The 14,873-nt window shown below is 30.3% G+C and overlaps 1 long non-coding RNA gene across 1 annotated transcript; it reads right to left on the bottom strand.

Moving 5' to 3' along the window:
• Positions 1-1,182: 1,182 nt before the first annotated feature.
• Positions 1,183-2,856, bottom strand: LOC127903642 (uncharacterized). Its single transcript, XR_008056358.1, has 3 exons — positions 2,602-2,856; positions 1,830-1,887; positions 1,183-1,703 (listed from the first exon to the last, which is right to left on the bottom strand). It is a non-coding gene; the product is annotated as an uncharacterized LOC127903642 (long non-coding RNA).
• Positions 2,857-14,873: the final 12,017 nt, after the last annotated feature.

Raw genomic sequence — 14,873 nt, 5'->3', positions numbered from 1 at the left:
CGAAATAAAAATATGATACATTTGTTGCTTTATTCAAATATCGAGAACATAATGATACATTTACACGTCATATAAAATTTGTAATTCATTTCAGTAATGACAGAATTAATATTAAATCTTATCATTTATTATTTAAGTGATAAATTTATATTGAGAATATTTATTTAGAATAAAAATTTTGTGCCTTGACTTTAGATGAAGATCCAAAATATTAAGTCAATGATAGTTAGATAAAAAAAATAAAAAATAAATAAAATTTAACATTAATTTTTTAGTTAATAAAAAATAAATTCAATACAGAATTCTAATCCCATAGATTTACAAGTGCAATGAATGATGATGTAAAGAATTATTATTATTTTTTTGGTTAAACTGCTAAGATATAGAGAGACTAAATCATCTTTTTGGGCTGCGCCTACGGTGCCCCGGGCACTGTACCCCTCTTTTTGTCAGTAGCGAAGTTGCCGTTTGATGAAAAGGGGCAAGATGGTGCAGCTGTTAAGCAGGCTCGTAGCCCAATAGGCAAACAGGGGGATGCAGATCATGCCATCAGAACTGTTTGAGTTGCAAGAAAATGTTTATCTATTATAACAATAAATATATTAGTCGAAACAACTATTTTAGCAGCAATTAAGTTGTAAGGAACAATAAAATGTACATTACATACAAGTTGATGTATCAAAAGCCAAAAATTTCGGTATACTATTGTGGCTGTAAAAACAAGTAATAGGATTGCTAACACTGTAAGTTTTTTTTTTTTTTAATTACAACACTGTAAGGTTAATGGAAGGAAAATCTGTCTAAGCCTGAAAGGATACAAACTACATCCGTTCGAATTTATGATAGTTGAAAAAATCTTTCATGATTTCTTCCATGCCTTTGATCACTGGAGTGGGTTGAATTAATTCATATATTTGAAATTAGGTGGTTGAATAACGCTGGAACGGCCATATGGATTCAATTTCTTGATCAACCAATAACCTTGTTTCGACTGAAATCAATACATGCAAGTAGTCAATTTGACAGTTGAAATAAACACTGCATTTGAATTGCAAGTGAACATAAATGAACAAACTTTCATCTGGCTTTACAGAGTGTGAAGTAAATGGTGCAGCAAGTATAAATGAAAGAAGAAGCGGGGGCGGTAGAAGAACTTAAATAGCAGGTTTTAATCCGTCGAGACACTACAAGCACATGTGTAATATTCAAAAGATGCTGCAACTGCAGTTCTTCGTAGTTGGAGTCAGAAAACCAAGCTTCGATATCATGACATAACAAAAGATACAATAAAAATTGCACGGACATAATAGTTGTCAGGCTTCCATAACAACGTTACCAAGTCGGTAAAAGCTAGGAATAACAAAACACATAAAAGTAGTTTCATATTAGAGAATATCTGAATTTCCTGGTTGGTGGAGTTTCTTTGATGATCTTGTTCGAAAGCTAATATCATTCAACTCTAAAATGTACCTCACAGTATCAATCATCTCAATTAACTAGCCACAAAGTTTCCTTTTTAGCTTGCCACGGTTCAATTGTAGAAACTACCAAAGCCCATTTGACAAGCAGCCACTCTTTGTTAAACTGTCAGCTGTGAAACTGCCACCGCTAATCTATCTGGAGTACATCTGGTTAAGAACTTTGCCTTTGCGACTGCTGACTTCACTATCCATTCGCATTGACTTTGTATTGACATTTTCTCTCTGGTGGTAAATTCTTAGACATGGATTCAATTTCCGTCCAGTACACAATCATGGCAAATAAACTAACTACACCTTCACTACTTGAAAATACAAATTCATTTATTTTTATAGTGCAACTTCACATACCTCTTTTGTAACGCAAGTAATTCCATCGCTTGCCTTAACCTCACGCACGACTTCACCGCTGCAATATCATCATATGATTGGGAAATTATGTATCTCTATAATTTTTAATGAACCTTTAACTAAGCTTACAAATATCTTATGAACCCATCATGACATTGCCTTTTTATTCTTCCTTCAATGCTTTGATCACCACCAACTTCTCCAGCACCGCCATCAATCTCACATGATTTATGCTTATTACTTCCCACCAACTTAATTTATGAAATTCAACGATACCTTTATTTATTATAATCAAACTAAAATTCATAGCATCATACAGTTTACATTCCTAGTCCAGCACAAAACAAATACATATAATTAACCCCAAAACGAACAAAAAAATTGGGGGAAAAAATAAACAGAGGAGATCTGGAACGAAGGGTAAGCATGTATCATTTGCCTGTGTTACCATCTTAATGCTAACCATGGACTCTACTATATTGGTTGTTGGAATATTAATTTTCCTGTTCTTAATTTTGAAAATGTTCATTGTAAAACTTAATAAAACCCAAGCTAACTGGGACTTATTGCTATGGATTCAAATATCATTTTAATACAAGAAATTACTAAAATAAACATTACTATATTGTTGAGAAAATATCCATAAATTTATTTTTTAAAAATTTTTGCTCCCCAATTTTGCCATTATTAGTATGAAATCTAGTTTCCTACCAACTATATTATGATAAAAAAATGATTCACATAAAAAATCTCATATTAAAAATACACGTACCTTAAGTTTTAGTATACGCAATCCCTTTCGTTTCATTCAATACTACCGCAACAAACTACAAGTCACCGTAATCCACTTTAAAAATTCGCGGCATCACTGATGTCTGTTGAAATACGAGCAAGGGTTTATAGAACCCTAAAACTAATTTGGTAGCTGAAACGGGTTTGGACAGTTGCCCACTCCACATCATTGTACAGTTGCCCACTTCACATCATTGTTCAGTTTTAAAATCCCAATCGTTGGATTAGAGTCATTATAATCTAACGACTGTCTTGGATAATGATAAAAGAAAGAGGTACGGTTAGGGGAGGACAAAATCGGATTCGCGTCGGGTTCGGGTCAACTCGATCGGGTTCGGGTTGTTCGAGTTGGGCAAACATTGATCCGAATGCAACCCGACCCGTTTAACATCTAGGTACATGTTTAACTATAATGGCAGCTCTATTAATCATAGGACCCTTGATCTCCTATAATAGCCAACCAATTTAACTCTAATGGCAGCTCTATTAATTATAAGACCTTTGATCTCCCATACTAGCCAGCCAATCTCTTTTTTTTGCTAGACAAACTTCCATTAATCAAAGTAACAACATTTACTGAATCAAGTTTAACAATCAAGGGAGTTAAACCTAAGTCAATTGCTAGCTTAATCCCCTGAACAACCGCATAAGCTTTTACAAATTCCACATCCCTACAAAAAAAAGGACTTTATATTGACTGATGCTACCATAACTTCTCCTCTTGAGTTTTTAATAATAGTCCCAAGGCTAGAAATACTTTCTAAAGATTTAATAGCTGCATCAGTATTAAGTTTCTACCGATTATTTGGTGGAGCAACCTATTTTTCTTCCTTATAATTCTAATTCATAGAAGCCATGGTCGCTAGAGATTGTTGCACTAACTTATAGTTCTCAATAATAGATTCAGCTCTGATTATCAAGCTCAAAATGTCATTTCCCACATCATTGTGAAGAATCAAGTTTTTGTCCCTCCAAATTGAGCAAGGCAAGACCACAAAAGACTCAAAATTCTCCTTGGACATTTAATCAGCCAATGATTGAGCAAAGCATGAGAAATTGGTGCTTTCAAAACCAATCGCAAAATTTGGCCAAGATTGATAATCGCCATACCTTCTTAACAACTCTACATGCCACTAAAGCATGGAAGCTATCCTTCTACACTCTATTGGACCTTTGACAAATATGAGATTGCATTACCTTCCTTTTAAATAAATTATAAGATGTTGGAAGGATATCCAGTAAAGCTCCTCACAAGAAAATATTAGAACGATAATAATCCTATGCTTAAAATGATTACCTATAGTCTAGGAACATTAATGTTATATCAACAAGAATCAATAATATGATATGTAGAAGCATATCTGGATTTATAATGCTTAATTGCTTCTTAGAATAGTGTGATTAGCCTTTCAGATCAACATATTCTCTTAGAAAATCCTTTAATTTTCTCTGCTCTCTCTCTAATGATCGGTTGTCAGAAAAAAATAAAACGATACGTGAGACCTTGGGACTGTAACTACTTATATAGACACTTTTTTTTTGTCATATTTAGGTATTTTTATTTTAACCCATCATACAAATAGAAATTGCCCTTATTAAAGGCTCACACCCAATTTGATACATTAAAGCTTAAATCACTGAAAAAAAATTTAGATTACTTTTCACTGGATTTAATCCTATATGACAATCCGCAACTCATACTTATTCACATATGAGCCCCATGTTAGATTAAGGATCCAATAATACCAGATTCAAGATCCAACAATCCGCTACTTGGGTTAATTGTGTAACCTTATAATTATTCTTTGCAAAAATAATTGTATAAGTTGAACTTTACTATCATTACTTAAATGCATCCATAACTAATCCGGTTCATTAATCATATCAACATAAGATCAAAGCGGCCTTTATAACAACTGTCATAACTCGACTCATCAATGGTCACTGTGCCAATGACATGGATCATGATATGGGTGTATAGCATGGAAATTTCATACATTGTGATCTTAATATGCTTATTGCCAACTGGTTCACTTTAAACCTTAGTAAGATCAAACCATACTAAAATCAGAGTGTGAATAATCAAAACCTTTATTTTTGTAGAAAATAACTTTAAATATCCATAAACTGAAATAACTGAAAAATGTCTATATCATAAAAGCATCTAAATTCACAATCTCCCATTAAAACTAAATTCCTTGCAATCTTGTAAGCCATATCTCTTGAGAATATTTTCGATATAGTACTTTCATCACATTAGCTAGAAATTTCTTGGTATTGTGTAATGAGCATATATCATTGCTAACAAGATGGATTTATATTTCATCAACATATGAAACCAAAAAAATATACTTGCCCTAACAGAGCCTATGGTATATACAATCATCGACCAAATTCATCTCAAAATCGAATGAGATGATCACATGGTGAAACTTGAAATACCATTGTCGAGATGCTTGCTTGAGTCCAAAGATAGATTGATTAAGTTTACAAACCATATTATTTGGGTCTCCTGATACAAAGTTTTCAGGTTGCACCATATAGATAGTCTCATCAATGTCACCATTGAGAAACGTTGTCTTCATATCCATCTGATGTAAATCAAGGATAGCTTCCCCCCATAATTTCAAAGGGACCCTAGAACTTACAAGCATTGCATTTATCATTTCTTTTGAGGTTCTATTTTTCCTCTTAGCAACCCCATCAGATTCAGGTGAATAAGGAGGTGTCATTTCATGAATAATGCCATGATCCTCACAAAGGGCAAAAACATATTAGACGCATACTCCCCTTCTCTATCAGTTCTTAATTTTTTTAATTCTTTTCCCAAGTTGATTTTCAACTTCATTTTCATAAATTGAGAAATTTTCACCCGCCTCATCTTTATTTCTCAGTAAATACAACTTAGTATATATTGAAAAATCATTAATCAAGGTTACATAAAACCTTTTACCTTCTATAGTCATGGTTGTTTTAAATCTCCAAGGTGACTATAAATTAAACTGAATAGTTTAGTTTCTCTCATAAGAATTTGTTTACATGTCCTTTTTTCGGACTTGGGCTCCACATGTACGCAACATTTTTCAATCTTTGATACATTAATACCAGACAGTAAGCTAATATCTTTCATTTTCTTCAAGAAAAATTCACATGGCCTAATCTAGCATGCCGTAAATCAACAGAGTAAGAAAATATAAGGAGAAGTAGAGACTCGATTATTAATAATTGTGTCAAGTACATTAATCTTGAACAAATTTCCATAGCAATATCCTTTCCCAACAAAGAGCCCATTTTTAGTCATTACAATTTTATCTCATTCAAAGGAGACTTTTACACCAACCCTTCCCAAGTAGAAATATAGAAATTAAGTTATATCTAATATTAGGAATATTAAGTACATTTTTCACTGAGAAGATTTTTCCGGAAGTCAATTTGAGAAGAATTTTACTTTTTCCTATGATTGGAATAGAGTGGAAGTCACCAAAATGCACTTTTTCTTCCAAATCGCTGTCTTGAACATGCTTAAAGAAAGAATTTCTATCACTACTAATGTGTTTGTAGCAGTAGAATTTGTCGCCATTTTTTTTCCCTCGGTAGCAGCCATGTTCGCTTGAGAGACCACCACAACAGCAATAATTTCTTCTTCATTGACCAAATTGGCCTTAAGAGGCTTGTGATCTCTTTTTCTATACTTGCATTTGATAGCAAAATATCCAGGTTTGCCACAAACATAACAATTGCCCTTTTTTTTTGAATGTGATCTTTTTATTTTTGAAAAGCTTGTTGTTGTTAGGGTTTTGATTCTTGCTTAGATGAGCCTCATTCTCAATCAAATTAGCCTTAGAAGTAATTTCCTTGGCTTTCTCCAATTGATCCATTTGTCTATGTTTTTCTTCAACTCGGATTTGAACAATAGCATCCTCCAAATTCTTATGCTTTCATTTTGTGCTTATTATTTTCTTTGTTATTTTCTAATAATCCTTCCATGAGTCAGGCAATTTTTCAATGTGGTAACCAACCACAAAAAACTCAGGAAGATTTATATTTTCATTTTTCGAATCATTAATGAGCATGTGGAAGCCATGAATTTGAGATGTCACTTCCTTATCTTCTATCATCTTAAATTCTAAAAAATTAGCAATTAAATATTTTTGGGCTCCAGCATCTTCTATGATATATTTTTATGCAATTAAGTCCAAATTTCATACACAAACTTGTGTTGTGAATAAACATCATATAACTCATTTGAAACAGTGTTCAGAATGGTACTTCAGCATATCTTATTTACTTTAGTCTAATTTTGATATGATACCTCATAATTTTTAGATTCAGAATCTGGTGGAGGCTCTATGAGAAATCAAGCATAATTCATTACATCCAATGTGCCATAGATATGATCATGCCATTGCCTTAGAAAAGTCCTATCAAACGTTCAGTTTTTATGTGTCTAGTAGAGCTTTAGCGACAGCCATCATTGCAGCATTAGTTACAACATCCATAAGAACTAATCTTAAGATAGTTGTAAAAATTTAAGATAATAAATAAGATATTGCAAAAAAATATGATATGGTTATGAATAAAATAAGTAAGAGTTAAGATGTGGTATACGCTGTTTTTGAGACTATTTTTGCCTCTCAAAATAATATTTTGGTACAAATAGATTGTTGATAGATAGTTCCTAGGATACAACTGTAATTTTTGTATTAGTGCACACTCAATACAACAATTTGGAATAACAAATAATTAAATATAAAATATGATGATTTATGTGTTAGTATTTGGAATATGGAAGAAGTAGAGTTGAAGAAGTGGTAGAGAAAAAATCAATATCAAATAATAATATGTAGGCTACTATTTATAAATTAACGGTGTCTATTCCAAATACATCTTTGAATAGCCTCTATTTAATTTACCTCTCTTTAATCCACTTCAACTTCTTTTAATTTTATTTTCTTAACTACCATAACTTCCTCTAACCAAATTTTAACATTATTAAAATGAGTCAATTAACTTTAGTTAATTAAATTTAAACTCCTTCAATTTAATTCAAATTAAATTGTCTTGGATTCAATATTTTGAAATACCCATCACACACTCACAACAATTTCCGCTGAGGCTGAAACACAGATACATTTCATCGAACATCTGCGCATTTCAATCAAATACCTTCTTCGTTTAACTATTCGTGACATCCTGTATACCATCCATAAACATTACAATGCCTAATGTGAAATGGATCCAGAACCACAAATTTTTTATATCACTCCACAAATGTTCAGCTTTTGCCTCATTCTCCTTTGAAGCCTGAAGACTCAAGTTTTACAGACACAGACCTTGATCTTTACATAGCCCGCTTATAGATTAATATAAACTGTTGCTTTTTTTTTTTTTTTAAATTCAAATCCTCAAGAATTGAATGTAAATCCACTTGATTGAGCAAAGTGGAGCAGTAAAGGGAAGATGAAAATTGACCCATTTGACCATGCTGAACTTGTTGTTTCTTTCCCTTCTACATTAGGCTGTTTTTCTTTATAATGTTTTTCCGAATAAAATTGTAAAAGTAGAAAATCGGAAAGCTGGCTCTTCAATGCTATCGAGGCTTTCACTTCATCTTGCTAGAATGCTAGGTAGCTAGTGGAAGCATTTCAACTTCTGCTTCCATGTCAAGCACTTTTGGTGTATATTTTCTTCCATGTCAGGTTTGGTTAATTAATTATTACGAACATAATTATAACCTTTTAAAATGAGCAAACTCTTCTATGAACTTTCATGGTTCATTTGGAACAATAAGATATTTACTTGCTTAGCAACCAAACATGTGCAGAGCATAAACAGGGGAAGAAATTTTTGAGGGAATCTAATGTCCCATTTAAACTGCATGTTAATTGAGTTCTTTAATTTCAATTTTCTTCTTTTAGCTCTCACCTAAAACATGGCTAACGTATCATATCAAGGGAGTTAAATTCGAACAATTCTACAATATTTTTTGGGGGTGAAACAGTAATTGTTGACATCAAGTGCTTATAAAAGATATCAACTCTAGCGTGCCCAAGCAAGAGTTGTTAGCCCAATCCATATGAGAACAGGCCCAATCCTCATATTATCAAAACCACCTAATTTTATCAATATCTGATGTGACGTCATTTGATTCTCATGAATAATGAAAATAAGAGTAAATATCCATTTCTAAATTTTAATTTAAGAGCCCTGAACCTTTTATCGAACGAGCAGCTTCTCTCTCTTCTCTCTGAACACCCAGAAACATTTCAACTTCTTCCTTCGCCGGAAAATCAGGTCTATAAGTTGGTTTTCCAACAAAACCTTCTTTTTTTCATTTTTTTTATTTTCTTTATTTATTTTATCCACTCAGATCCTCATATCTATGGTGGTTTTGTTCTTCCACTCAGATTTTTAAATATGTGGTGGTATGTTCTTCCACTCATATCTAGAGATTTTTAGTGGTTTGTTATTGTTTCTCTACCTAGATTTACAAATCTAGAGTTGTTCATTTTATTTTGCTTGGTTTTGTGTTTTATGATGCAGATTTTTGACAAGAAAATTTTCTACTTTGTGGAAAGTGTTGCAAAGGCAGAACTGATGGATGCCTTTAAGAGACTTAAGAAATCTGGACAAAGTTTTGCAGAGAAGAAACTATCGAAGATGCATCAAAAGTGGAGCCCCCTCCCTGCTCATGTTGTCAAGGCTCAGGTAGATGTAGCCTTTAGATGTAATGAGAATATAGCAGAGTTGGGAGTCGTAGTTAGGGACTCGGATAACAAAATCATAGCTGTAGCAATTCATCAAACTCAAGTTGGTGGAGATGTTAAATATTCAGCAGTTGAAGCTGTAAAACGGGATTTTTCAAGTGGCCAGAAATACATAGTTTCAATCTAAAACAGTAGAAATTGATTGTCAAAATGTTGCAAGCTTAGTAAACAACAAGCAGGGTAGCAAATCAGAAATTTTATGGATAATTTCAAAAATTCAAAGTAACAACAATGATTTTCAACATGTTAAATGTCAGTGCATCTTTAAATTATGTATTGCTTATGCCCACTCCTTAGTTAAATTAGCTTTAAAATACAATAGTCTTGTTGTATGGCTGAACTCTCTACCAGCAAAGATCAAATGTTTTCAGTTTTCACTTATGTAAATTAATAAAAGGCTTACTTTCTTTATAAAAAAAAATTAATTTAATAGTCTGTTTAATCCCTTTATTTTAAAATGATTTCAAGACACCCTCATTGTTAAATATATTAGTTTCTTACCCCTTTTTTTTTTTTTACAATAATACACTTATAATAATATATTTAGAGATATAAACGAAAATAAAAAAGGGTTAATCCTTAGAGATATAAACAAAAATTAAAAAAAGGTTAATTCATCAAATTAGCTTAAAAATAAAATAAAAATTAACGTAAATTTTTATGTTATTATTTTACTTTTAGGATTAATTTGATAAATTGATTTTTTATATACAATTATAAGTAAGATTGTTGAAAGGATATTAAACATTACCTTAAGCTGATTGATATTGATTCATTATAAATAATTATTAGTAAGATTGTTGCAAAGTTACAGAAATACTAGATCTTTCATACTTATATTTTGATGATGCAGAAACATAAAAGATTGGAAGATTAAAAAAATAAGTTTTTGAATAATGAAAATTTTATTGGAAAAGCCTGAATGAACAAAACTAAGTTTTTGGCCCCTTTTATACTAATCATAAATATCGCAAATTTACCCATATATGCAAATCTGAAGTGTTACATTATAATCAAAGTCTTATAATCTAAATAAGGAAAACAAGACAAATGACACCTTACCCAATATTTAGAAAAATATAAAAATCCTAAAAGTAATAAAAAAATAAAAAATTACTTAAAAATGCAAAATGACAAGGAAAGAAATGGATTTTCCGACTTGACCATAGGTCATTCTGAGTTTGAATCATCTCGCCAATTTTGAAACAACATATTATATGTCCGAAATAGGTATTTGTAGTTCAAGTTATGACCTCCAAAAGGTACATGCTCATCCTACATAACCATCTTACATTATATTTTTTTTAGTTAATTTGCTAATAAATAGTTATTAGTTAGTAGCTGGGTTCCTCATGAAAGAACTAGGATTTATTACCCAAAAGGCCATGAAAAAGTAATTGATGATATTCCTCCTAGTGCTAGAAGAGATTTTGAAGTTAGTTGGTTTTCATAAACTCATGGTTAATTTTTTTTTTTCTCAATTACTATGCATGCTTAAAGCCAAAGGGCTATGTACTGTCTCGAAGCAAAATCCGATTGTGAAAAAAAAATTAAAATAAAATAACAATAATAGAAAATGAAATTGTTTAGATTTAGTTCAATGCTAAATATTCCAAAATCTAAGTTTTAATTTAAATTTCAACAGATATGACAATAATTTATTGGATGGTGATTAAATAATGTTACAAGTTATGAAATCTATCATTTAATAGATGAGTGACATGTGACATTAATACTTAAGTTAAGACTTAAAAATTGAAATCTTAACATTATTCTTAGTTTTATTATCGTTTTATTCTTTAAGCTACTTGTAAAAATGGATTAGGTGGGCCTCGCATGGGTTTAATTTTTTGTTATTGCTCATGAGTGGTACTATTGGTAACCCTAAATAATCCTTATCAAACCCTTCTTTTTATAATCATGCATTTGTCTCTATTTAAATTTACAATAATAAACAAAAGAAAATTAAATTTTATTCGAATAACTAGTCTCCATGATTACAATTATGTGAAACCAAAACTCAACTTAACAATTACTATTTATTTTGACGATATTTAGTTGACATTCCTTGTTTATCAGAGCACAATGTATTTCCTCAAATTTTGATAAAAATTTAATTATTTTGTTATTATTATTTAAGATGAAACCTTAAAATATCAATAACCAATGTTGGATGCTGTTATAAGAAATTCTAATGAAAATATTATGGGAATAACTTTTAAAATTATAAGTTCTAGTGGTGATAATGATTATTTTTTGAAAGTTGAAGCCATCAGATTCGGGGTTCAAGTTTCGCAAGACGAAGAAAACATGAAAATGGGATTGGGGTGTAAGCGAAGGGTGTTTTTGGAATCAACTCAACTGGGTTAAGAAATAAAGTGTGACTATATGTATTTTAAAAATTACACTGAATAATTATAATTTTATAAAAAAATTTATTACAAAACTATCTATGATATAAATTATTATTAAGGACATGGTAATTATTAATTATTTTTTGTATAACTATAATTACTTTTTTTCAGTTATATTATGATGATATTAAACAAGTTTACATTGGTTACTTGATTTTTTCTTTTGACCAAAAAATACATGTTATTCCACAATACCAAAGCAACATAGACAATTATTCAGACTCTTATAAACCAGTCTGCAACACTAAGGCATTACAACCCAACAACTTTTGTGACATAAAAATGTTCAACCAAATCTAGATTAAAAAAAAACAGCTTAATTCACCATCCTCTTTTGACAAACTCTGAATCATTCTTCCTTTGCTTTTGAATTTTTTGGCATTCAATTGGAAGTGAAAGTGGTATCATAGTTGTACTTAAGAAGACCATCATAAGGGTCCCTTTTGCCAGTCATCTGCTCTGAACCATTCTTTCTTGTCCCTCTCTTTCAAGTCCTCCACCAACCTCAAATTCATATTCTCAGCAAACTCCATTAAAAATTTCATCTTCACTTCTCTTCTTGATTCTAAGCTCAGAACTACGAAGCGCAAGCAGCGTCTTTGATTTGGTCAAATGATATATTGGTTAATTGATTTATTTGTTTGGATTATAATGTTTATTTCTCACGATCTTTTCATTGGTGAACTATTTTGATGAGTTTTTTTAGTTGCTCCTTTATCATTCTTCGTTTATTGGAGAAATATATTATACAACCAAATAATTTAATTTTAATAATAAAAGAGTGTTTAGAGAAATTTTTTGAGTATGTATAGCATTTTCATGAGTGTGTTAGAGTAAATTAATTTAAAAAGGATTAAATGAGTACATTTTTGATATTTTAAAGAGTGTACAAATTATAATTCATTTTTTAAAAATTAATAGATGAGTGTATATAGTAATAGAGCGTTGAGAATAATTTTTAGAGTGTAAATAGCTCTGCCCTTAGAAATGATATTATTTTTTGAATGATTTAGTGAGGCATATTGAATAAAGGACTTTTATGAGGGGTTTCAAAGGTGCGAATAGTTCTACTTATGGCTCATTTTTCTACTATCAGGATTTACTCTTTGTTTCATAATTTCATTTGAGTGGAGCTCTCTTTCTCTCTCTCTCTCACTACTACTTCTCAATATAAAATTGATTTTGAAGCAGTCTTTCACAACTATACAATTTCGAATCTCGAAAATTGACCATGATATTTTCTTCATACTTCTTTCAAAACCTTTCGCCAAGCTTAAAATAGTCTTCGAGTCTGATTCAACAATTAACGGCATTAAACCAAAGTCTATTGCCATTTTTATTCTAAAATTCATAGTTTCAGCGTCAACATATTCAACATCCCAATGAAAATCTATATTCTGAATTCCTACACTCCAAAATCCTTATAAAACTTGTTTTAAATTTTATTTATGAAAGCACCTTGGTTTAATTTATAAAATACTAATCCATAAATTAAAATTAATAATCTTCTCAATAAATTTCACCTTAAAAAAATTATAAATATTAAAAGTTTCTAAAAAATATTTGTAATTACAACTTAATATATATATATATATATATATATATTGAAATGAGGTGGGTGGAAAAAATGTTAAAAGAATAATTTATTTAAGTATTAATTAAATTTTAATTCAAAATAAAAATGGAATTAATTTATCCTTAATTATTTAAGTAATTTTAATTAAAGAGTTATAAGGAATTTAAAGAGGGGGTTTTAGAGGGGTGTCAAAAGGCCTACTCCTTTCATTTTCTTGTTACTTCCTGCTGGGCTTAGGTAATTAAGATATAAGTTGTGGCATTTGATATATTTTTTTTAAATAATTATGACATTAGTGGATGTGAAGGTTCTAGAAAGATTTTAAGTTGATAAAGTACATACCTGTGTATGGATAATGATACTATGATTTGGTGCTGATTTGATTTTTTAGTTGATTTTCTTTTTTATAAAAGGAAAAGATTATGAAGAGATAAATATAATAAAGAAAAAAAGATCAATATTGTAATAAAATATTTATGTAGTGATATTTTATATAGGAATAATTTTTATATAGCTATAAAAATAATTATCCTAATTTATATTAGGCCAGTTATAAACAAAGATAAATTTTATACTGTAATAATTTATAATTTTTCTAAATCTCACCTTAAGAAGCTCACCTCCACATAGTAATTATATATATGTGTGTGTGTGTGTGTGTGTGTGTGTATATAAGTATGTTATGTTACATTAAGTGAACTTGTATCCATATAGTACAATAATAAAATAAGAGAAAAATATTAAAGAGAACACAAAAGTTCAGAGACTTTTAAGATAAGTTTGTATGTTTGTAACAGTATATAGAAGCATGTACTAGCTTTTTTGAAACTATGTATATTTCTTTTATTATTATTTATACATTGGATTTGACATGTTTCATTAATAATTTATTATTAAACCTCTATTAAAATATAACCTTCTCATAATAATAAATTAGTTTGGTTTTAATATTATAATTACAAAAATGTTTTACGGGCCTTAAATAGTGGAAATATTTTAGGCATAGAATAAATAATATCTTATGATTTGCAATTGTAATAGTATTGACCTAAATATTTATAACTTATGGGGTAAATTATTGAAATCGGGCCTTATAGTAGACAACTTTGGCCTATATCAATAGTGCAACATATGGAGAAAGTGATTTGTATGTACTCATTCAAGTCCAACGTCAAGTCAAAAGTTGAAACGCTCTAAGGCTCTAATGGAAGGAGTCCCAATGAGATCAAGCACCTTCTAAGGTAAGTTGCTTCTCCAGTTGTGCAACTCCCCATTATGTATTAAAAAAGAAAAAGGATCGGTAGTACAATAGAATATTTATGAAGTAATATTTTATATAGGAATAACTTTCATATACTTATATTTTGGTCCAAATTTAGGTTAGTTATAAATAAAAACAAATTCTATACTGTAATAAGTTATAATTTTTTTAGATTTCGCCTTATGTGTGTGTGTATTAAGTGAACTTGTATCCACATAGTATAACAACAAAATG

Source organism: Citrus sinensis, chromosome 7, assembly GCF_022201045.2.
Source record: "Citrus sinensis cultivar Valencia sweet orange chromosome 7, DVS_A1.0, whole genome shotgun sequence".
NCBI classification, from domain to species: domain Eukaryota; kingdom Viridiplantae; phylum Streptophyta; class Magnoliopsida; order Sapindales; family Rutaceae; genus Citrus; species Citrus sinensis.
The sequence above is the reverse complement of the archived record's forward strand: the minus strand, read 5'-3'. Positions and strand labels throughout refer to the sequence as shown.